The 25,293-nt window shown below is 46.6% G+C and overlaps 1 protein-coding gene across 6 annotated transcripts in view; it reads left to right on the top strand.

The window, feature by feature from the left end:
• INPP4A (inositol polyphosphate-4-phosphatase type I A) overlaps positions 1–25,293 on the top strand; it is an 857,226-nt gene that overhangs the window by 395,951 nt on the left and 435,982 nt on the right. For all 6 annotated transcript variants that reach the window (XM_085622821.1, XM_085622820.1, XM_085622817.1 and 3 more), the window contains exon 6: positions 21,723–21,801. The gene's annotated coding sequence lies outside the window, so the exon portion shown is untranslated. The remainder of the gene's footprint in view (positions 1–21,722; positions 21,802–25,293) is intronic.

Here is a 25,293-nt window from a genome sequence, read left to right as displayed (position 1 = left end):
TTAGGCACATTTGTACACATCCTATGGGAATGCCCCCACATACAACGATACTGGATAGACGTTACCCGACAATGACTAGATCCTGTGATAAACCCATACATTCATTTCCCCGCCTATGCCTCCTCAGTATCTGGGCGGCAACAGACCTCACTCAAACCGAACAATCGTGGGTCACCATGGGATGGAGCATAGCGAAGAGAAATATTGCCCAGAAGTGGGGGGTGGATACTTTACCACAGTTGCGGGATTGGGCTAAGGACATGGACCATGCTATGGTAGCGGAGAAAACTGTAAATAAAGGTAGAGGCTGCCCTCGAAAATGGGATCAAAAATGGGGGCGTTGGAATAAATATAGGGGGGATATCTGTATCTCTCCCACGGTGGAACTTCGACGGGAGAGAAACGCAATATTGGAGGGGGCTGACACAGACGTGACAACATAAATCCCCGTGCCAACAAAATATGAGCAGAAGTGGTGATTCCCAGACCTGAGGAAATAAGTGTGGCCCTCTTTACTGACCAGCCTATTGTTCGGTGTTATTGTTGATGCTCCGGAAGGATAATGCACACTTTACTCGTACTTGACTGCATGTATTTACAGCTGAACTGCCTATGTACTGTCTTTGCTGCTGTTGTTTTGTCTCTAATAAAAATTGTTATAAAAAAAAAAAAATGGGCAAACAGGCTACAATGTTAGGCCTGTAGACATTTTCGCTCTGTCACTCTAGCGGTGGCATAATGTTGCAGTCCGCTAGTGACATTTAACTTACAAGCTCTGTGTACACTTTGTACCATAAACCATATAGGTACTTATGGCTAAGTTAAATATGCCATTAGGAGCCTAGCCAATTTCGACATGTTTTCGGGGTCCGAGCACATGCACTGGGACCTGGTGAGCAGAGTCCCAGTGCATAGGGTCATGCAAAAAGAGGCATTTCTCTACATATGTATATTGTTTGAAAAAAAGAAATGTTGTGTGAGTCAGCCAAAGCTGCCTGAAAAGCAAGAACTAACGAGTTGGCTAAGTCCCAGTGAAGTCATAGACTGGTCTGCAATCCAGTTGCTTTGTCCTCCTGCTGTTGGACTCAGAGGTGGTGGTGTATGGTATCCCTAAAAAAGATTAAACCACTCCGGCCCACATATGATATTAACTGAAGACCAGCCACCCTGTAGATGGTAGTGGTGAGGGTAGTTCAATGTGTGTCTTAAAGAGGACTTCTTGTTTAGCATTGTCTTTCAATCCATCAATCAGTCAATCAATCAGTGTTCTTTATTTCGTTATGAATAAGTAACATAAAAAGGCATATTAAATACAAATTTACAATACATTAAAATGAAGAGAGGACAATAAAATATAATAGTATAATTCTAAAATTCCATTAAAATATCTTCCATAAATTGCTTTCAGATATAATATAAGATTGGGGGACAAGTGCGGTTATCAACACAGTTAGAAATCAATGTATAACCCACTCAATCTTCCAGCCTCATAGGTTGGGATCTTCTACTTCTCAAAGATGACCGAAAAAGTATGCTAGACAGTAACATGTTAAAGGGTCAGTCAGCATTTGCATCAAATATAGGGTTGGGCGGCATTGTCTAAGATTGTATTTGTGAATAAGCGAGATCATTTATCTTTTCATTCACACATAATAAAAATGACAGAAAAATATAAAGTTCAGGTCTGTTTCAGGAGATGTACCATTATAGAGGGAAGCAGGAAGGTCATCTATAAAATGGGTGTCAGCGTAATTTAATCGAAACCTCACTAATATGTATTGATGTTGGGAATTTGTCACGAGATTTAAATAGGAGTGTATATCTGCTGATAATATGAGGGCCCTCTGATATTACATCACCGTAAGTTTGTTACAATAAGACTCCATTCTTTCTCTTGCTATTTTAGAAAAGAAGATTTCCTTATTTTACCCTTAGATATCTAGTTTCTGACTAAGACCTGCTATGTTCCAGGAAATAATTTTTAATGTTGCCTTATCTTCCCCTATTGGTTCTGCTTCTTTCAGTAATTTCAAAGGAGGGTTCATGGCCTCGGCTATAGACTTTATATCTCTACCCAGTCAATCACAGGCCTAAAGACCTTCCAATGGAGCAAATCGACTACCCGTACCTATATATTCTCTTTCGGGCCTGGGATTGGAGAGGAAAGAAAGGAAATGTGTTACAATTCTATCCCAATCCTTCTCCGTGAGGTTTGGCAACAGCGGTTTAAAAAACAAAAACAGGGTAAGAGTAAAGATCTGGGTGTCGAACATGGTTATATTTGGGAGTGAGCTCATTAGGTCCCCTACCAATCGGGAGCTATTAAAATTAACAACGATACAGTCTCCCCTTATAGTATTAGGTGAATTACCCACCCAGGCCACTCTCCTTGCCACAATAGTATGTCTGGTGAGCTCTTGTTCCCCCTTGTTAAATTTTGTCAGCCAATGTGATGCCTAGTTAATTGTTCCGTGGACTCAGTTCGATTGCATTTCAGCTTGGTAGTATTTGCCTGAATTAAAGCATATGGGAAAGCGGCTGGGGAAGATCTAAAGTTAGTTGCATTTTAACCCTCTGCTCCCTAAGAAAAATTCCCATTCTCCCGCTTGGCCTCCTGCAATACTCGCCCTCCCCCTCACTTCGACCATATTGGGGAGTTTATGTCCCATTGTACCCTGGAACTGTATGCCCTCAGCTGATACAGAATCCTACCTCAGAAGGGGTTGAAATGACTGAGTAGGCGTTGATGATGGCCTTTGATTGGCCATAGATGACAGCTGTAAATTAGTGACCACCCCCCTCACGTCTCCTCTTGTTGTTAATGATCCCTATTGTTGTGGTGCGGAGTGCACTACAGGGCCCATAGTCAAAGTTAGTGGTGTTGTTAATGAATGTCCATTTCCAGTCCCTTGAATGGTTCCCATCTTTAAGACCCCACCCCCCAATTAGGGCCAGCCCCACGATTAGTAAGAATAGTTACTGTCTCCGGTTGAAGGAGTATTGTTATGACCTGCTCTCTCCTTTGGAATAGTTCGTCATTACCAATCAATAAACCCTGTCTCGATGTGGCTTCAGTCCCCACCGTTTTGGGGATTTTTGTGATCTTGTTGCTCTTTGTTCCTCCCATTTTCCTCTTTACAGGCGGTTATTCCGGGGGGCTACTTCACGGGGTTTGCAGAATTGCTACAGTGTCTTGTGTGAGGGCCATCGCTTATAGACATAATGACAGAGCTACTGATTTGGGCCTTACGACCACTAGAGAAAGGCGGCGTTCTGTTAATTCGATCTCCTTGGAGTTGGCCGCCCTTGTCAAGAAGGAGTACAGAGTGTTAATGGTTTCTTCTCCGTGATTCGCAGTTTTGGCCCTGCGTTTGCCCATTCTGGGTAGGATGGTAAGCCAGATGCCAGTGGCAAGAAGTTAGAGGGATGGCCCAGCCCGGCCTATTCATCGCGCTTACGGGCGTAGATGGGCCTGCCTTTGGCCCGGGCACGCCCACGCGCGCATCCCGTGCTGCGGGTCGGCGTGACGGTTATTTTCACAAGAGGCGCCCCAGGGGATGATGGGGATTGTGGTTTCCCCTAATGGTGCAGGAATCTGATGAAGCACGGCTTCTCCTCCGCTCAGCTGTCTGTGTTCGGCAGCGGCTACTTACTGTCTTTTAGTGAACTGCTTGTTTAGCATGTCTTTCACTGAACTGCTTGTTTTTTTTTTTTTGAGAATCTTTTTATTAATGAAACATGAACTTGTTGGTCATTGTATCATTACACTTAAGGCTTGTACAGTGCTGCATCCATAGGCTAACATAGATCATTATCATTCTGTGTGGAATAATATTCAAGCGTAAATCAGTGCCGGAACATCACGGCGTTAACGGTTCGTCAAGGGAAGGGATCATGGGAGGTTCACGCAGGTTTCCACGGTATTCATTCCATTTGGACCACACCGCCACCCATTTCCTGGGGCACCCCAGTGCCGTATAAACTGTCTTCTCTTGCAACATACACCAGTCCACTGAACTGCTTGTTAAGCATTGATATTGACTGAAATGTAGTGCTTATAAAAGTAACTATCATTTTTTGGTTTTGCTGTTTTGGTCTTTTATTTGTTGCTGTCATGCAAATTGTGTACAATGATCCAATGAGCTCTTCACTGAGTGTAGGCTAGGTAACATAAATACATCATTGATGGTAAAACTAAATAGGCAGTGCATTTGTAAATTATGGTACCAATTATGATGCAAGAAACACTTACAGTACTACTTACCAAGTACAAGAACAAGGAAATGGCCACTGTCTGGCATACAATTCTAAAATATTTCTTAAAGTTCTTAAAAATGTATTTCTGTTTTTGTCCACTGAGTTTCTTGTTAACTGATTAGAGGATATGATTCACATTTGATTAAAAGGGAAGTCCTTTAAAAATGAAACATGTTTTTCTGAGAAGTGTTCTTTCTTTAACAGAGACCTGTTCCATGAGACTTTCCCTGCAGCGATTTTTTTATTTGACATGTCCTTTAGTGAAAAAAAAAATAAGTAAAAAAATTAGTGAGCTGTTATTACCAGAATTGTGGTGATAGTGAAAGTGACATAATGATAGAGAGCGAGAGAGTGTGTATGTGTCTCTGTGTCTGATGGATGTCAAGCCCATGTAACCCAAGACGGATAGCATGGTCTTATTTTTGATGCAAACTGTACCCTCAATGATCAGATTGGTACAATAGTACGCTGCTGCTTTCATCGCTTACATAAGCTGAAATACAATCTTTCAGAACTGTCTTTCATACATAGACTCTTAGCGGTGGGATCACCACAAACAACTGGCTCAAATATTGTAATATTATGTTCACTGAGCTACACCAGATCCACTGGTTGCAAGAGGGTTAGTCCCTACAGCTAATTGAGGGGTATCAAAAACAGACCATTTGTCCACAATCTTAATCTTCGTGAATAGATGGAAAATAATGAATAGTTGAATTCTGTTATATGCAGGTACCTAAATGATCATGCATTTAGCTACCTAACCAATATCATTCTTACTTATTCTCTCTCCAAAATTTTAAATTGTGGTTTCTGACTGTATCTCGTACCTACCTGTGTGGCAGAGCCTTCTCTATTCAAATGTCCTCAATGTTGGTACTCACTTCCTCACAAAATGTGTCATAGGCAATCCCTAACAGACATCAAAGAGGTACTCAACCTACTATTTTAGGTGCATAGGCTTCTGTAAGACCTCTGCCAAGAGACAAATATGGGACATGCCCACGTATGAATTGCAGTCATTGAGAAGGAAGATTTTCATATGGAGAACTTATTTGGAGAAGGGGAGCCTTTTGCATCCCGGCTAAAACCATTATTCCTTCTCATTCCCTACACTACTACTTCATACTCCTGAGTTGTATGTCTGGGTAGGACCCAATTGGTTAATCCCTCTGTCCAGGTGAATGCCTTCTCTTGCCATAAATGTCTACAGGGAAGCCAAAGTAACTAGGATAGCTATGTCCAAATCTAAATCTTCTCCCGCCTTGTAAAAGGCAGCTTTCTGAGTAACCCTTTCAGTGTACGGGAATGGTCTGGCATGATAGAAGTTCTGGGTGGCTGAAGCCCACTGCTCTTGACACTCTTGTAGTTATGCCTCCATTTGCAATGTTCCTCACTCCTGGCTAGCATTTGTCATTTCATTTCACATTTTACCTTATCAAATAATGCTTGACAAGCTTCATCCCATACAAAACACACATTATTTTTAGCACGTTTAACAAACTTGAATAATTGAGGCATAGTCAGGAATTAATTTTGGAAAATAATTCATATAAACCAACAAAAGAAAGTAGTTTGTCTTTGTCTTTTGGGGTTGGGCAATATACCACAGCCCTGACATACCAGGTCTAGATTTTATCCCCTGATTGAAAAAAACATTATCCAAAAATGTTATTTCTTTTTTCCCAAAATTCTATTTCTTTTTATTACCATACCACGCTCAATGAATATATTGAGAATGTAAAAACTAATACGTTGTCTTGGAAAATGGCAACACCTTTCACATAACCCAGAAGATGGAACATAATCATTTGAAATACTGATGCTGCCAATGCCAACCCAAATGGCATACAGTAATATTGAAGCATGCCAGTTGTGGAACTGAATGCATTGAGATGTTTAGACTCTTCTCCCAAGTCAACCAGGTGATAGCCAGAGGTCTAATCGATTTTTGGGAACCTTTCTGCACCCACCAGCATTGATCTTGGGCAGGGAATGAGAATCCACCAAAAAGTAAATCATCTCATGCTTTCATGGACCTATTCTGCTTTTGAGTCATTGCTAAAGGAGATAATCATGACTTTAACTCTGCAGGTTTCATGACTCCTTTGTCACATAGCAGTAGCAATTCTTTCTCAAAGTCAGTTCGCAAACTAAACAGAGCTGCCTATACCTTGTGTTTTACAGGGACGACATGTTCTTTAACTTCGATTTGCTATTCAAACCCTTTTATATTGCCTAGCTTATTTGAAAATATGCTGGGGAATTTATGGAGAAAATATTCAAGGCCGGATTGGTCCTTAATGAGTCCCTACTTTAACGCTCATGCTGACTTGGGTAACACTGCTACAGTGTAAAAGGAGAATAAAGCCCTCCTGAATTTAGGAAGGTCGTGCAGAAGAGGGTAAAGTAAAATATGCTGCCAACCAAAATTAACTAAAATACGAAGAGAACAAAACAAGAGCCAGGCAATATTAATCAGTACAAGCAAGGCTAATCAAAAATAAAACAAATTAATTCATACAAAAAGCAGGGCAGGAGTTGCAGGCACTCCTCAGGTAGTGGGGTTGCAGATAGGCTCGAAATAAAAGGAGGGAAGAATACTGAAAAAAACACAACTTGCGCTGGAGTCAAGGAAAATTCCGGTCCAGTTGGAATTTATTCTTGTCCCGGGCAGTGGTTGCTATTTAAATGCCCGGGCAGACCATGGAAATACTGAAGTATACAAAAAAGTGATGGATGGAATGCTTGAATTAATCTCAGCCGCTGTTAATCTTTCGTCATGGAAATATGACAGGGAAAAAAAATAAGCCCCGCCTACCACCGGGCAGGCCAGGCAGAAGAGGGCAAAGTAAAATATACAGCCAACCAAAATTAACTAACATAAGAAAGAACAGGGCCAGGCAACCTTAACTTGAAACTATGTTATGCCTTTGCTCAATGCAAGCTTCCTTTTCGGCTAACACAGTGGAAATTTGGTCTCATACTTATATTTCTGACAATAACTAGATGTGAAACCTGGGTGAACTGGAATAGCCTTATACTGAACGAGATTAGAACTGAGCTCCTGGCATATGTCCCTAAACATCTGCCATGTTTAGAAGGTGCTGGGTGTGTATGTATGTATTGAGACATCTTCATCACCATATGAAGAGACAAAGTAGGGTTACAGAGAAGTTTCAACCCACACATAAATATCAACCTTATGACAACTTCCTCTTCCAAGTATCCTCCAGCATTCCATATTCAACCTAGAATTCTATAGTCCTGCATTCAAACAATTAGCTTAATGTGCAATCTATTACGTGTAACTCTACGAGATCTCAAAAATGCACTCCATTCTCTGGCACTTTTAAATGTTTTCTCTTTGATTCACTTTTGTGCTGCTGTGGCATGTGCTCTGCCCCTCAGCACACACTCACACATTAAAGGCAATATGATTGCTACTTAGCAATACTTCGAGTAGTCCCAAAGAGTCCAATGCATTCTCTTCAGATGCCTGATAACAACAGGCTGTGTCCAAATTCACATCATGATTCCCCCTTTCATATGTTTATTTTTAAAATGTCATCAATATTCAATCCATCAGGATCAAAACTTTTATTTTATAATTTGTTTCATTTTCTTGATGCAATTTACAACATACTTTCCATCAGTTAACATATTATACAGCTCTGCATGCGAGTATTAAATATTCATTGCCCCAGTGCATTTCGGACCGACTGGTCCTAACTCAGGGGGGACTCCTAAAACAGATGAATACCACTGATGGGTAAAAACCACAAGGAAGGCTCATACAAAGATGCAGAAGTTGGCCATGCACCCGCATGATGTGTGCTTTTGATGGTCAGGCTCCATGCACTACTCAAATTGTGCGAAGGTGATCCAGGAGTGGGAGTTGGGCAAAAAATAAACCCCCCTCCAAGTTGCTCTTAATCCTGTTCAAGGAGTCAATCTTGCACAAAGAGCTGTTTCGGCCCAACATCTTCCAGTAAGTGAAGACGCAGAAGAAGGTGAAGTGGGACTCGACCCCATCCAGTCACTCGAAATCAGAAGAGAATGATTGAGGGCGCTAGTTGAAGTGTCACATCCCAGAAGTGTTTTCTGACTCTGATCTAGTCCCGCAGTTGATCCTGGCACTCCCCAAATTTTTAGGTCCATTGCCAACCATACAGCAAATTGCACCCTTCATCGAGGCCATGTTGCAGCTTTTTTGTATGTTTCTGTCACCCTCTGGCATGCTATGAGGCACCCCATGGGGCTGTTATTAACTCTAGCTAGACTTCTGCTGGTGTACCCTTTGGAACCCATGCCTGGGCCCACTTCGAAGCTAGTTCATGCTTCCAGTCTTGCCCCGGGGTCCACGCCCGTCCCTTCCATGCTAGCACTAACGCTAACACCACTGCCCAGGACCCTCTCTGTATGCCAGTGTCTGACCCTGAGCCATTGGCAGTCATCCCAGGCCGCGTCACACTATAAGAAAACAAAGTGGCAACCAGATTGTAATCCCCGATCTCTGCCTCAATGCCAATACTATGAGAAGCGGCAGGCCTTTTTTTATATTCTTCTTTAACACAGTTCATTTTTCTTTTTTTTTTTTTTTGATATTCAAAAACCTTTATTGTAGTCTAGATTTAGTAAACACAGCTCGGTGCCTACAACTCTGGTCGGGCCGGCAGCACAAAGTAGCATCAGGTGTAGCAGTATAGGCGGGGGGAAAATACACAGCAAGCCGACTACAACCATTTCGGGCCGGCCGCGTCCAGTAAAGCATTTTGGCGAATATCATTGTAGGACCATGAGCATTATAGACAAATCATAAGAAATAAACAATACCACTTAACATTATTGACATTATAAGTTGACCATACAGATAGCATGAACGTACTGTTAGTCCCGTGAGTGACTCTTCCATAGACCCTAGTGTCTCCCTGGTTGCTGTACTCTTTCAATTCGCAGACCCTTCGCTTAACCCCGCATCGCCAGGTCGAGGCTCAACGGCTGTGTCTGTGGTGGTGGTGGTGGTCTGCTCCAGAAGATATGCTTGAAGGGGAGCCCATATGCCGTGTGGGCGGGAGGAAGGTGGCAAGAGCTCAGCATAAATGTGTAATTGCTCTTGGCAGTTGATACGATCTTGCAGCCAGTCCTTAAATTTGGTAGCTCTCCCTCTACCCCACCTGCAGGCGATCAGCCTCTTAGCGAGAAGGAGCGCCAGGGAGACGTATTTCCGCACCGCAGCCACCAATGCCTCAGTGTACCCTAAAAGCGTAATTAGGGGTTCGTCGGGGACGTGTAACCCAGTCATACGGTCGAGTGCCGCCAGCACCTCCCTCCAATAGCATCGTATGGGGGGCAGCCCCAAGCTAAATAACGGTAATCCGCCCCCTCACTACCGCAGCGATCACAACGGTCATTGTTGTGGAGGCGCTTCAACGTGTCGTGGCTGAGGGGGGGGTCATACGTGCGGTCCTTTTGAGTAGCATGGTAAAGCAGCGACACAACATATGTAGGGGCTGTTTGCTGTAGGAGGGCATGTAAGGGAGACATGATGGGAGGTTCCTGCGGGAAGCACGGGGTAAGGGCCTTCACATCCTGTCGTTGCGTAATGTAGAAGAAACGCTCTAGGGGGGTAGGTACTGTAGTGCCAAAGAATTCCTCACTGGTGCAAAATGTGCCTTTGACATAAAGTTTACCCCAGGTCTAGATGGAAAGTTTTCGGAGGAGCTGGCGGCAGCCTCCCTCCTGAGTGACAGGGAGGTCGAGTCTACCATGAAGGGGCAGCAGGGGGGAGTAGAGGATGGTGGTGTGGAGAAGGTTGGCCAGATCCCGCCAAGCACTGGTGGTGCAGTTGACGGTGGTGGAGGCCAAGCGCCTCGGAATGGTTGGTGCACTTAAGTAGGCGGAGCAGGGGGTTGGGGTCATATATCTGTCTTCTATTGCCAGGTGGGGCATGTAAAGGAGGGGGGGGGGTTTATCCAATACGCCCGAAGTGAGCCTGGGTGCAACTGAAGTATAGCTCCAGATCTGGTATTTCGAAACCTCCGGCATCGAAAAACCGAGTGAGAGTGTCCCATCGCAGCCTAGCTTGTTTCCCTCCCCATGTGAGGCAGATAAGTTGAGTTTTCAGGGCTTTAAAGAAGTGTCGGCTGGGGGCATCGGGAATATTAATGAAAAGATAAAGCAATTTGGGAAGTATCACCATTTTTATGAGCTAGGTCCTCCCAGCTAGGGAGAGTGGCAAGGCAATCCATCTGGTGATTTTCTCAGATAGGAGATCAAGCATTCGCTCGTAATTGGCTGTCATCAAATCGCTCCGATTGCGAGCAATGACTATGCAGAGGTATGTGATTGTATCTTTGCACCATGTGAGGGGGTAGTCGGGTGTGTACTGCGTAGTGGCGTTAGTGAGGGGGTAGATCTGGGACTTCCCTAAGTTTATGTTGACCCCAGAGAGGTGACCAAAGAGAATGTGCAGTCTGAGGATGGGGTTGAGGCTTTCTTCCGGGTTGCGAAGGTAGAGGGTGAGGTTATCAGCGTATAAGGACATTAGTATTTGTCTCTCTGGATATGTGAGGGCATGGTCCCGGAAGTGCTGTCGGACTTTGGCAGCCAGGGGTTCAATAGCCAGGGCAAAAAGGAGGGGTAAGAGAGGGCAGCCCTGTCTAGTGCCCCTGGCTATTGTGAAGGGGGGGGGGATCAAGCGCCATTGACCATAATGCTGACCCGCAGGCCTGTATATAACAAGTTAATCCAAGCTAAAAAAGGAGCGGGGAATCCCATACGTTGCAGGACAAATACAAGGTAGTCCCATTCTAGGGAATCGAACGCCTTGGTGGCGTCGAGAAAGACGGTCGCTGCGTTCGTGTCAGGGTCAATGTCCTGGAGGACAGCAAACAAGGTGCGTAAGTTGTGAGATGTGCCTCTGCTGGGTACAAACCCCAACTGGTCAGGGAGGACCAGGACAGTCAGGAGGGGGCTAATGCGATTCGCAATCAGTTTTGCTAAGATTTTGGCATCTACATTTATTAGGGAGAGGGACCTGTATGAGTCGCATTGCCTAGCCGGCTTACCGGGCTTCGGCAGGAATATTATCAGTGCTTCTCGCATTGTTTGGGGCAATATACCAGTTTTGCGGGCTTCCTCGAAGACATGCCGCAACACGGGGATGAGAATATGGCGATAAGTTTTATAGAATTCGGCCGGGAGGCCGTCTGGTCCCAGGGCCTTGCCAGATTATAGTTGCATTATGGTGGCTATGATGTCCTCGTCCTCGTGATGTGAGAGGAGAAATTTCCTCTGGGTGTCCCCCAGCCAAGCTATCGCAGTGTCCTCAAAGAAAGGAGTGAAGTCAGTGGGTTGCTTCCTATGTGAAGTGTACATGGTTTTGTAGAAGCGCCAAAAGACGACGACTATATCTGCTGTATTTTTGTGCAGCTGAACATCCTCATCCACGATTTCAAGGACGGTGTTGTAGAATCTAGGTGGGCGGATCAGAGACGCAAGCGATTTGCCTGGTCTTTCCCCCTCCCCATATCGGCGAGCTTGGTGATATTTCCCTCTGAACCTACATTCCCGCTCGGCCGTCTCCTGATAGTCAGTAAGTAGGTCTTTCAGGCGCGCCTTCAACTCCGGGGTGGGTGCAGTCTGTATTTGTGCTTTCGTTTGTTTGAGCTCTAGTTCTAACTTGCGAAGTGTAGAGCGGATCTCCTTGAGGACCCCTCCGCTTTTAGCGATGCTGAGTCCGCGCACGGTGACCTTAAAGTCCTCCCAGACCATGGAGTATTGCGTGACGGAGTTTTCGTTGCGGGGGAAGAAATCAGTGATCTCTTGTTCAAGTTCAGCTTTGAATACAGGTTCTAACAGGGTCTGCGGGGGAAAGGGCCAGGACAGGTATGGCGATGCTTCGTGAGGGGGTGTAAGGGTGATGAGCACTGGGGAGTGGTTGGAGTATGTGCGAGAGAGGTGAGAAGCACGCAACAGCCATGGGGTTAGCCCTCTATTGAGAAGCCAGCTATCTATTCGTGACCAGGAGGAGTGGGCAGTAGAGAAAGAGGAGCCCTCTCTATCTTGTGGGTTGTGGGTGAAGGGCGCGCCAGGCGTCGACAAGGCCATGGTCGTTAACAATGTGGTTGAGGGTGTGGTGTGCATTGGAGTAGTGGTGGGGTTGCGGGTGCGATTGGTCTAGCGTCGGATCAAGGGTAACATTAAAATCTCCCCCCCACATCACATGCGGTGAGCCAATGTCAAGTATCTTGCCCCAGAGGACCCGAAAGAATTCAGGATAGTCAGTGTTCGGCCCATAGCAGGAGACCAGTATTATAGATTGAGCAGCCAACCTGCCCCCTAGGATACTGTATCGGCCCTGCTGGTCGGCATACGATTCAATGGAGGTGTAAGGGAGTGTGCGTTTCACTAAGATAACCGTACCACAGGCATAAGAGGAGTATAATGAGAAGCACCTATAGATCGCCCAGCGGGATGCGGATGGTGTGGCCTAGATGTGTCTCTTGGAGCATGGCACAGTGGACATTGTGGCGATCTAGGTAAGAGAGGATGTGCCGGAGTCTGCAAGAGTCTCCTAGCCTCGTACGTTCCATGTGAAGAAGTTATAGTCAGGGGGACTAGGTCGTTCTGCATGGCAGTGTATCAGAGTTACAGTGGTGGGTAGTGTATGCTCACTGCACTGGTCAATCAAACAGGGCGTACATTTGCTGGTAAAGTCAGTAAAAAGTGGTATAAAACAAACCCCTTCCCCTTTACCCTCCCACAACTGCAGCCCAATCCTGCCGTGTCGCATGTCCCTCCCTCCTTTCCCAAAGTCCTCACGCACCATACTCCCAACTGGGGAGGTTGGACGCAGGGTAGCAAACATTCCAAACCAGAACAGTATAGGGATTTTCTGGGTGGGTAGCAGGAAGAGGGCGGGCCAGATACTCCTCGCTTCGGCGAGGGCTCTTGGGGGGGGGAACAGTAGACTGCCTCATCAGCCCAGAGAGTCTGCGGTAGGTACTGCGTGCTATGGGAGCGGTCATAACATCCGCACGGGAGGCCTGGCAGGGACCATACGTCATTCCATGATGCGGGTCAGGAGGGGGTCCGCGACCGTAGGAGTGACCAGACAGAGAGAGCCGCAGATGCCTCAGTGTGGGGCAGAGCTCTATATCCGACGTGCCTCCCCCATCAATGGAGCGGGTGGAGGGAGAGGCTCGGCCTGTGGAGTCCTTGGGCAAGGTTTTAATAAGGTCGTAGACGTGTTGAGAATTGGTAAAAAGTGTTGTTTCCCTTGGTGAATAACTTTGAGGCATGCAGGGAAGAGCATGCCGTATTCAATGTTCATTTGTTGGAGTTTCTTCTTCACTGGAAGGAACTTCCTGCGCCCCTCCTGGACGGCCATGGTGAAGTCCGGCTATAAGGAGACCTCTATGCCGTCAAAGAGCACCTTCTTGCGTTCCCTGGCGAGCCGCAAAGCGGTGTCGTGATCTCTAAGGAGCCTCGCAATGATGGGACGAGGAGGGGCGCCGGGTACAGGGCGAGGGGCCAGTGAGCGATGCGCTCTCTCATTGATGAGTACCGGCGAAAATGCCTCTCTTCCAAAGGCGGTAGTGAGCATGCACTCCACATACTCCTCCATCCGTGGACTCCAGCACCCTTAGGATCCACAAATTGTTGCGTCTTGAGCGCGAAGTCCTCATTTTCCTGCGGCTATAAGCTTTAGGACTTTCTCCATGTCCAGCGTTTTTCTCTCAGTCGTGGTGGTAGTGTCTTCCAGGTCAGATATACGTTGCTCCGTTTCCTTGATGCGCTCATCGCGTTGGTCGCTTTTATGCGTTAGAGTATCTATACGGGCGTTCATAGTGTCCATTTTGGCTTCTATAGAGGACAGACTGGATTGTATGGCGGGGAGAAGGGCCTTCCGGTCGTCCGTGGACGTGGGTTGGTCAGGGGTGCTGGTTTGTTCGCCCTCCATTTCAGCCTGTGTTCTTGTGGTCTTCCGTGCCTCGAAATTAAGTTTGGGCTGCTTGCCATCAGTCCTCCCCAGGGTAGTGATACCGTGCAGCGACAGGGTAGAAGTGGGCCCACTAAGGTGAGTACGTGCCAGGCGAGGTCTGCAGTCTTTCACAGCATGTCTTGGGGGCCCAGTGACGCGGCCATACGGAATGTGAGGCACCAGGAGCACCGCAGGTGGTCGCAGGCTGTTGGTCAGATGAGGAGAGTGCCACGCGGGGTGAGAGAGTTCCAGAGCCGGGAGTTCCCGCTCTCAGCATCCAGTCCAAGGCAGCATTTTGTGCGAGGGCGAATAGAGAGGCCAATGCTTGGAGTGGCGGGGGGTGCATCCCATCACGGCTAGAAGATCCGCAGCCACGACAAGGCCCCCGGGGATCCGAGGCGCTAGCCGAGGAGAGAGGCCAGCTCCCAGGAGGGGGGAGCCACCAATCGCCGGGCCAGCAAAGAGGTGACGGGGTCCAACCAGCCACAGCAGCGCGGGGGCCACCAGCAATAACCAGTCTGTAGCAGGGGTGGCGGTTCAGCCCCTCAGGAGCGGCAAGATGCAGCCAAGCAGGGTAGTCAGTTAGGCCCTGGGCCGGTTGGGGGACACCCCACCCCCAGGAGCAGGTGCAGCAGATGGGCCTCTCCCCATCCCCAGCGCAGGGAGGAAAGCGATGTAATGGTGGAACAGGCTGGGCCCCCCATGCAGGCCCTGGGGACGCAGCCGTGCAGGATCTCAGTAGGCCCAGGAGGCCGTGGCAGCAGGCAGTGCAATTCCGTGGAAGAGACCGGGTGGATAGCGTGGGCGAAGATGGCGTAGGTGTTGGGGAGCGCGGATGCACATCCGTCGCAGCTGGTGGTGACTCACCAGGTGCCGAGAAGTGCAGCTTTAGGGCCGCCCGAGCGACCAGAGCAGGTAGCGGAGGCGTGTAGTGGAGGGGGTAGCAGGCCTCTCGATATTCAGCAAGCCTCCAGATGCCCAGGCAGTCCGACTCCCAGCAGCAAGGCCCGGAGCTCCCAGCCCCTCCGGCACACGTCCCCGCAGCAGAGGTAGCCCAGACCAGGCCCCCGCCTCGATGTTCACACTGCGGGCAGAGACGGCGGTCGGCTCCTCCAGGCCCCGCGGGTCAGTGGCGTAGCCTTTGCATAGGCAGCGACATGCTCAGCAGCCGCTGCGGCGGGCCCCCGGGGCAGGCAACGCTGGGGCAGAAAACCTGGGCACCAGGAAGGTGCGGCAGGTGTTCGGCACAGCGGCAGCGGGCTCAGGGGTGGACGGCGCACACGGCCGCCATCTTAAGCAAAGCAGGCCGGGTCCCTCTGAGGTCTCCTCCAGCGGCTACGAGGCAGATTCAGTATCGATTTGCGCTCTGGATAGTGGCGTAGGGATTCTGCCACCCCTGCAGGTAGGTGTACAGCTTGGAGGGGCAGATGATGAGGAGGATATTAGTTGGATTGTGTCCCGAGCCGCAAGAGCCTCACGTAAGTACGGCCATTTTGCTTGGCGCCCTCTAATGCCCCCTTCTTTGACGCAGTTCAGCTTATATAAAATGTTCCCATTGACAGGGGTCGTGATGAGATGGTGGACAACCTACTTCCCACTCACTATACTGATGATGGGCTAAACCTGGATTTACAAAATGCCAGTGGGCTATATTTATTCCCCAGAGACTGAGCTAGACTCGACACTTGAGCCAACAATGGAAGAAAATTCCTCTTTGGCAGTAGTTGTGGAAAGAGCAGCTGAAGTTCTTGATTTACCGTTGCCTACTGTTAAAAGCATGGCTGTCTTTTCAACTGAGATACTTCAACCAGGTCCATCTCATTTTTATCCAATATTGTTATCTAACAAGCCTCTTACGAACACTCTTATGGCCTCTTGGTCTAAACCGTGCTTGGCCCTTTGGTCAGTCGAGCTGTTGCCAGGTGACATAGACTGGTCTCGTTGTCCTTTATTTTCTGACAGGCAACCTATGCCTGAAAGCCTGGTGGTACAGGCATCGACTAGTAAAATCACTCCTAATGCTTTTCTGAGCAATCCTCCAGATATTTGAAATGTAGTAATGTCTTTTGAAAGAGATTGTTTTTATTTGGGCAGTTTGGTCTTCAGATTCTTAAATTCAGTGTGCCTTCTAGGTAGGTACATTCATGCTTTATGGGACATGGCCCATTTGGGGGTGTTATTAGCAGCATATGGGAGACACTGAGGCCGCAGGCACGCATTCACTTCCAGCGTAAAGCCTCTGAAGAAGAAGGTAACAACCTTCGAAACGCGTCAGGCACAACGGAACGGCAGACAGCAGTCTGCTCATACCCATGAATAAAGGTTTGCCACCTGATGTTGAGTTTGAGTGCTGTTCAATTGTGGGCAAGTTGGAGCTGATATATATATAATAATCTGGCGTACTCCTGCTATGCAGAACCTAACATACGTGTCTAGGGTGTGTGCCAACAATCCCCTTACTGGTTGATCCAACCCTGTTACCTGGTGGGTAAGAATGTAGTACCCCGCAATGGTCATGAGCTAGACTCCCCTCATGGAGATGTTGGTCAGCTGCTGGGCGAAGCATCAGCATGCAGGGACATCTCGATGTCAGCAGTAGTGTCTTCTCCGATTATACCTGGAAGCAGATGTTTATTTATAGACAAGCATTTGTGCTTTGGGCTTATTGTGATCAGGCTGCTATTGTTTTTGTGTTACTTATAGCTGTGTCGCCATATGGACTAAAATAACAAATAGATTTGCACAACGTACGTATAGGCCTGATACACAGGGCCAAGGCAAATATGATCATGTTCTTGCGATGTTGAATCGTGTATGCAAGGTTGGTGTTTCTAGGTAACTAACCCAAAGTGTAATGAATGCAAATGTGTGTGAAAAGTCGATGTGAAAAAGTGAAGGCAACTTTAGGAAAGACCCGTGTGCATGCAAAATGGTGTTGTTTCCTGGTAGGCCTAACTGGGACATAGAACAATGCCTGAAGCCAGGAGATTGAATGAAGTCCCTGTACTTGCATTACACATATTTTCATACACCCATCTTGCAGGCCCATAAAGGTTATCTGCTTTTCATGGTGTGATCAGAATACTTCCAATTTGCTGTGCTCCTCTTTGGCCTTATCTTGGCCTCTTGGGTTTTCACAAAAGTAATTGCAGTGTTCGGTGCCCACCTTCGTAGGTGGATAATACAAGTGTTGCAGTACTATGACAGTTGTCTGTTCAAGGCTGGCTGTCTGACTGCTGTCATTTGTAGACCACATCTGGACAAGAGCCAAACTCCTGACGTCTTTGTGGTTTTCCATCAACAAGCTGAAATCCCATCTGTGCTCCAGGTCACACTGGCTTTCAAGGTCATTCTGCCACTACAGTGAGTCTGGAACATTCAAGAGATGATCCTTAAGTGTGGGTCTCAATCACAGGTTTTGGTGAGGACTGTTCTGATGTTCCTCAAGCCTTGTGCATTTTCATTTCCCCCCAATGCCAGATGGCATAATCCAGCCCTGTAATGGAACCTCAGGTTTCAGTGGCCCCAGCATCAGGGCTGCCTCTCCAACTCCATCCAGATCTCACAGGAGATGGTCCAGGATCTTGTGTCATGCTAGACAGATGCCAGACTGACTTGCAGTAGGTAGGCTATTCTCCTCTCCCCACCCAGAATTCACGGTTAAGACAGATATGCCATTTCTGGGATATCGGTCACCTATGAGACTTGGAAAACAGAAGACTCTGGTCCCTAGTTGAGAGCCAGCTCCATATCAGACATTTACAGGTTCAGGCAATCTGTCTGGCCTTCTTCCTGCCATCCATCAAGGGGAGTTGGGTTCAGTTCCTCACAGATAACACAGCCACTATGTGGTACTAGAACAGGCAGGGTGGAGTGGGGTTCTGGGATCTGTGCTAGGAGGACCTAACCTATGGAAGTGGCTGGACCAGCATACCATCTTTCCAGGAACCAGACATCTGGCAGAGTGTCTGAATGCCAAAGCAGGCAAGCTCAGCAGACGTTGGCTGGTGGATCACAAGTGGCATCTTAAACCCAAGGAGGCAAACGGCATCTGACCAGTGGGGTATGCCGTAATTAGATTTGTTCAACACTGACAAGAACATGTATTGCCAACTCTACTGTGCACTGTTGTTTTCTTCAGCAAAGTCATAAGGAGATGCATTACAACCTCGATAAGACACTGGTCTCCTGTACACGTTCATGCCACTGCCTCTCTTGCTTCTAGTTCTGAAGAAAGTCAAAGCAAAAGCAGACCCGGGTCATTGTCATCTTTAGTAGCTCTGGACTAGGCCAGGAGATTATGGTACTCAGATCTCCTGAGTATGAGCCTCTGTCTTCCGAGCTGGCTACCACTTCGGGAGTACCTCCTGTCTCAGCAAAAGGCAAGGGTCCTGCACTGAGTCTCCACACCTTAAACCTCCATGCATGGAGACTGAGTGGTTACAGTTAAATGCATTCAGTCTGGCAGCCTAACACACTTCAACAAAGGCCATCCATACTGGGCACTGGAAGATGTTAGTTGCCTAGAGTGGTGCTCGTCATACTGACCTCTACAGGCCAAACGTTTGGATGTTTTGTTTATTTTATTGTTGGTCTGTCAAGACCTTGCAGTGCGCACTGTTAAGGGTCATTTATTGACTCTCTCAGGCTTTCTGTGTTTACCTGATCAGCCATCTCTATGAATTCACCTTTTGTGAAACATTTTATCAAAGGTGTGATTCACATGTTTCACCTAAAGCCGTTCATCATGCTTCAATGGGTCATGAACTTATTGTTGACATTTCATATCGGCAGTCTTTTTGAGCCAATACACGGCTGCTCACAGTGACTACTGACGCGCAAAACAGTTTTCCTTGCCAAAGTTGTGACGCTTTTGATTGTTGGCCAATCCATCACTCTTCAAGTTTTTTGCACCACCTCACACTTTGAAGACGGAGGAGAGATTCTGTTAGCCGAACCCTTAAAGGGCATTGAGTTTGTACATTACTGCACAAGTGACCATTGTACGCGTGACCAGCTCTTTGTACGATTTTCTGGCACAAAGAAAGGGAAAGTGATGTAGAAAAGGACCTTGTCAAGTCAGATATAGTTTGTTTTTGCTCTTCTGAGAGTAAATAGGCATCCAGGTTTAGCAAACCCAACTTTCTATAAGGCGCAGACTTTGCCAATCTTTTAGTTCTGAGGAAGGATGTCAGACTGACTGCAACCCGCACACCTCTTTCCATTTACTCAGATATAATGTGTGTTAGGCAACAGTCAGTCCTGTGAGACCTACGAGACTATTATTAATAAATTCTAGAGCACTTTCACCAACTGGATAAACACATAAGAAATCCACACTGTACATTTAAAAGGCATTAATGAAAAATGATGCCCTAATGTAGATATTATAAACAAAGGTTGTACTGAGCATGAATAGATCAAGCATGATAATGTTGGCAACGAAACAAAAGATTACAAAAAATAGCAACACAGTTGATAGTTTTTGCTCTCATCAGTCTGTGATGGAACCCCTCCCTTCCTAAGCCTTAGATGAGCTCAACCATTTGAGCACCAAAAGAACCTACATGAGTTTCTCAATCGCCCCTGAACCACATACCTTACCTGTTGTCAACTACTGCACGCAGCTACAGGAATGAGGTCACTTTATGGCTCTGTTTGGCATCCAGTACTCCAAAAGTATGGATAAAACCCGTGCCACGAGTCCTTGGCCGTTAAGACCTAGATGTCTATGTCATTTTCCCTTTTCTCCCTAGACATCTGAAGATGTCCTCTTAGCTGGGATGCTTGTGTACCAATTTTAAAATATTTTGTACATTATCATGCAAAGAGTCAGACCTTGTGATTTGTAATGCAAAATGCACGAATTGGCATATAAATTCTGAACTATTTCTTATACTGTCAAAATAATACATAATATGCTTGGAAATAAAAAACGCAATCAAACATTTATAATGGATGACTAAATCAATGAATTAATAAGATAGGAAGCAAATAAACTGGAAAACAGCAAAGCCCAGGACTAAGTCCTCTGCATTAAAATCTGCCATGTGTCGCCCAAGAAGCAACTCCCTGAGGAACTGTGGGCTTATTCCACCAGGAACATGACTAATACGACAGCATTGGGAAAGGGGGAGGAGGTACAGTCCTTGACTTCTGTGAGCCGGTGACTTGCGGGTCAGTGCACATGCTCATGAAACACGGTTGCCTTGACAGTTTGGTCTCACGGGATGTCCATTTTGCCTGCTCGATTCTGCAAAGCTTTCTGATCTGAGTCCACTCCCCAGACCCTCATCCTTGGGAGGTACTTCTGTGGTATCTATTTGAAGGTGAGGAATCTGCAATTAAGAAATATCCGCCAGAAGAACAAGTTATCTACCTTCTGCAACTCTTTCTTATGAATCCTCTATCTGACCTCAGATTCCGCACTGCCCTCCCACATCCCTATTCTGTGAAATAAACTGCTGAACATCCTAATAAGGTTCCAAGCTAGGTGTTGGCACTCTGTCACCTGCAATTTTTCAGAGTGCTTCCTGTCTGAAAGTGCGGATGAAGAAGGACTGAGGAACTGACATCTGCATACAGCAATGGTGCTTGTATGCGGCTGTGCTCTATTACTACTGATGTGGAACGAGTAACCGTGGAGCCACCTGACACCACCTATTGGCACGCTGGAACATTGCTGAGATAATTGTCCTGATCTAGTCTGTGGCCTGGGGATATTTTTATGGGGAAGAATCTGCTGTTAGATAGAGTATCAATTAGAAAGAACATTACCAAAGGTAAGTCACCTGTTTGTCTTTTAAATTTACCACTTACAATGCATCATTTTTATGACACTCTTCTCTGAGGTTACAGCTTAACTCTGCTAGAGCAGTCTGTTCAACAGAGGGGCCCTACATCCAGCTTCCATATTGTTGTAGCCCAAGAGTTTGCTTCATTATGGTATTTTTTCTATAACAGCAGGGGCAATACCCAACGTTTACCCATAATGACCCCCAAGTGAAATAAAAACATACATATTAGCTTGGCTATTGAATGTTTTAAGAAAGCGAAACCAATTGGATTTGCCATTGCTTGTTGATAGTGTAATAATGGCTGTTGCTTTGTAGGAAGAAAGCCAAAATGACTTAAAATGTCACTGCTATGTGACCCTATGTCTTGAAGATGTCTTAAAGCTTGTCATTGTAATGTTTTCCTAAGTAAATATCTATGAAAATGAATGTAAATGTAAGGTTATTGCAAACTCTACTTCGTGTTTAAAGTGCACACACTAGTTGTTTTCTACGGGTGGGGCCTGTATAATCAAGAGTGTAAGACTTATGCCTAAACAGCAAAGAGTGCCTACAGCACCCCTGAATGGGGTGCTTGCTTATCGTGTCGTTATGCTGGCTGTACAAGTCATCCTGCTTCTTTGAAAAATACGCAGTAAAAGGATTTTGAAGTAAAGTGTATGCACCTCTTTCTTGTTTTGTAGATGTGGTGTTATGAGCTAGATTTTGATGCTCTAAAATCATGGAACCTATCTCTTTCATTCATGGAGAAACCACCCATCCGTGAGTAGATTTATTGTTACCTTCAGTGAGGTGCTTTGACTATCATAAAAGACTTAAGCCCTCAATTGCTTATGGTTCACCTTCCCCAAATGTTGAGATTTTTTATTTCATGCAGACATTTGGACGTAAACAGAAATGTTTTTTAATGTAAGATGCCCTGAATTTCAGTTTAGGTTTGTGATTATAATGGTTGCTGTAATGTGTTTTTTTCCTTCGATCGTTTTCTAAAAATTAAAACAGAATATCTTAGAACTTGATGTTCTTTTACAAAAATGTATATGCTGAGCCAGATTTTAAAAAGTTGGTAAACTTTGTGTACACACATTTTCAACAAGACACGCACAGGTCTATGACAGACATTCAAGCTCTTGGCTCCAATCCTTGAATCTCAGATTGGGCTGTGCAAAGTCTGCACTTACAGAAACCCTTGGGAATAGCCATTAAAGCTTATGTGTTTTCTTCTCATTAATACAACACATTTTTTTAAATCCCACTTACCCTTAAACCTCCCTGTAACCAGAAAAAAATCACACAACTTGGTCAGAATAGTCTAATCCTGTTAACCGTCCTAAAATTATGTCATAGTCTGCTCCTATTGTTCCCTATTTGGGTGTTTTTCTCCCCCACCCTCAAAACCTTCTACAGCTTATCCTACCAAAACTTAAAAGGGCCAAATTATCCCCTGAGCGATACACGGCATGGTCTTCCTGTGTGATATCTCTGCAAAATCATTCTAGTGCCTTCGGCACAAAAGCCTTTGATCTCTTGGTTTACCTTCTCCATCGCTCTTTCAGTAGCCCAAGGCTTTTGCGCCCTTCTCCAAACCCTTCTTTGTACTAATGCAGTTTATATAATATAAAACTTTTGTCCATCTTAAATAACTTTTCATGCCTTTCAAAAATCCAGTGCCAATATTTGTACCAAATAATTTTCTTCACCTTGTAGAACCAACAAATCAAGACACTTCAAACTTTTTAAAACTTAGCCAGAGCTGGTAGCAGCTGCCTCGGTCTTATTCCCTCCTTGGGCCACTATTGCACCACTGACCTCTTGCTATTCAGTCACAGCTGTCGTCCAAAATACTGTGTTTTTATCTGCTTGGCCACACTCTAATATAATGAAAGAATGCCATACTAGCCATAAATTGATCCTTCCAACTAGCAGACCTAGAACACAGCCTGTTATCCACACCTACAAAGAGAAGTAATTCTAATTAGAGCACTGTAGGAAGGTAGGATCCTGCTAGCATGGTTACCCCCACTTTTTTCCAGGGGCGGCTCCTCTACGTGGGTGTCGGAAGGTCGCCCCATTGCTTTCTCGCAGTACGAGTAGCAGAAACGTAAAATGGTATAAATACCATTTTACGTTTCTGCTTCTCGCACTGCAAGAAAGCAGAAGAAGGGTATGCCTGGTTGAGGGCGGGTAGGTGGGCGTGTTGTTGAGGGCTGGCTAGCCCAATGTTATGGGTGCTGATTGTTTGGTCTGCCCCAGGGCCGACCAAACCCAGTCATAGCACTCTCCATCTACTTCATGTAGGCTGCATGAAGAAAACGGCCTCCCCGTAGACGCCTGTAAGGAGGACGTCCTAGCCAATCAAAACGAAGCCATTGCAGTGTTGTGATTGGCTTAGGGGACAAGAGGGAGGCTGCCTGCTTCTGCTTTCTGTGAGCAGAGAGCAGGAGACGCGACATGGGAGTCCGGGACCGGAGGCAAGTTTTTGTTATTTATTAAATTTTATTAAATTACTGTCTCACCCTCAAAACCCTCCTCGCTGCTGTCAGTATGTTTTTTTGACTAGTCTGACTGGGATCCTGCTAATCTGTACCCCAGTCACTGTGCTTCCTCCTTAAATTTGACATGGTAAGTACTTTTGTACCCCCATAATTGGCCACCGGGGTACCCCTATAAGTCCCTAGCATATGGTACTGAGGTACCCAGGGCGTAGGTACACCAGGGGTATCCCATGGGCTGCAATATGTATTGTGCCACCTATGAGAGACCACTCAAACTGTGACTACAGACCTGCCATTGCAGCCTGAGTAAGCTGGTGCTGGCACCACTTACGACAGATATAGGTTTTCTTATATCTGAGGTCACTACACTTAAAACCTATAGGTTACCCCTAAGGTAGGCCTTTCAATCCTGAAGGCAGGGTACTGGGTCATGTGTGTGATTGCCCCTGCATGTGCAGGACACCCCTACGAACCCCAGAATCGATTCTCCAGGCTTTGTATATGCGGTCAGCCATTTTGATACATATTTTGGCCATCTCTCATTGCGCGATGGCTAACTGTATAGTGGCTGTGCCATGTTTGGTATCAAACATGTTGGACTCATACCCCAACACCGTTACTGGTATGGTTCCATGCACTGGGGGAGCTCCTCCAGAAAGCCCCCATTAGTCCCAGTAACAGCTTTCAGAGTGTGCTAGCAAGCTAGTGCTGCTGCCGACCAAGGACAAGATTCTGTCCTCCTGCTGCTGAGTTGAGTTTAAGCAGGGGAAGGTTGAACAGTAGGTTTCCTGTCACAGAGAGGTGTGACCACCTCCTAGACTGAACTTAACGTATTGGGCTGGGCTGGGGGCGCTTGCCAGCACCACCAGACTGCTTTGAAGGGCACAATTGGTGCCCTCCTTGCATACTCCGTTTTGAGCCAGTTGAGGGAGCTCTTGGCTCCCGCTCTGGCATGAAAAAAGACTACGGACATTGGTGTATCCTCCCCTCTGTCCAGCCCCGCCTCTGGGAGGGACCCCTGAGTCTTCCTAAACCCTTTCCTAGGGTATTTTAGGGCTTACCTGTGGGTGAGTCCTCAGATTAGCCATGGGACAAGACTCAAGCCTTGAATCATGTCACTCTTCGACCGTCTGGATACTTGGACTGCGCTTGACTTCTCCTGGAATTAAGACTGCATCACGGAAGACTCCTGGTCTCGCTGTTCTGCAAGTGTTCTTTGTCGTCTGTCTGTGCTTCATCCAGGATCTTCAACAGATCTGTGGGCATCAAGGACACCCAAAGTAATCTCCCTTGGAGTGACAGAGTCACTTTCCTGCATCTGCAGGCACTGCAACGAAGCTGATCGGTCTGCTGCTCCTCACGTCCCATGGACTTCAAAAGGCTCAGCAACACAGGTGGTGGTTCTGTAACTCCCTCCAAGCCTGACCTGCCTTCTCTGCAGTTTTGAGGCCAGTATCCCTCGTCCGAACCGCTGGGACCAAACCCCTGTGCACCGCGTCCACATGCCGTTGCCAAGGCTTTGTTGGCTTTGCACTCCAGATATCCTTGGGCTATAAGAAGCTCCAGCCTCCAGCATCTCTTCCTGCGAAGATCAGCGTCCTCACCGCATCCTCTGCACCGGGGGCCTTCATCTTTGGTGAGCTGCTTGAGGTCCTCTTGCGACTCTTGTGCCTTCGGCCTGTGGGTCCTCTCGAGGGTCTTCTATTGCTCCAGTGGACTCCCGTGCTTGCTCGGGGCCTGCTCTGACTCTCTTGCTTGT

This window comes from Triturus cristatus, chromosome 8 (genome assembly GCF_964204655.1).
Source record: "Triturus cristatus chromosome 8, aTriCri1.1, whole genome shotgun sequence".
Lineage (NCBI taxonomy): Eukaryota > Metazoa > Chordata > Amphibia > Caudata > Salamandridae > Triturus > Triturus cristatus.
Note: the sequence above shows the minus strand (reverse complement) of the source record. Positions and strands in the feature narration are given on the sequence as shown.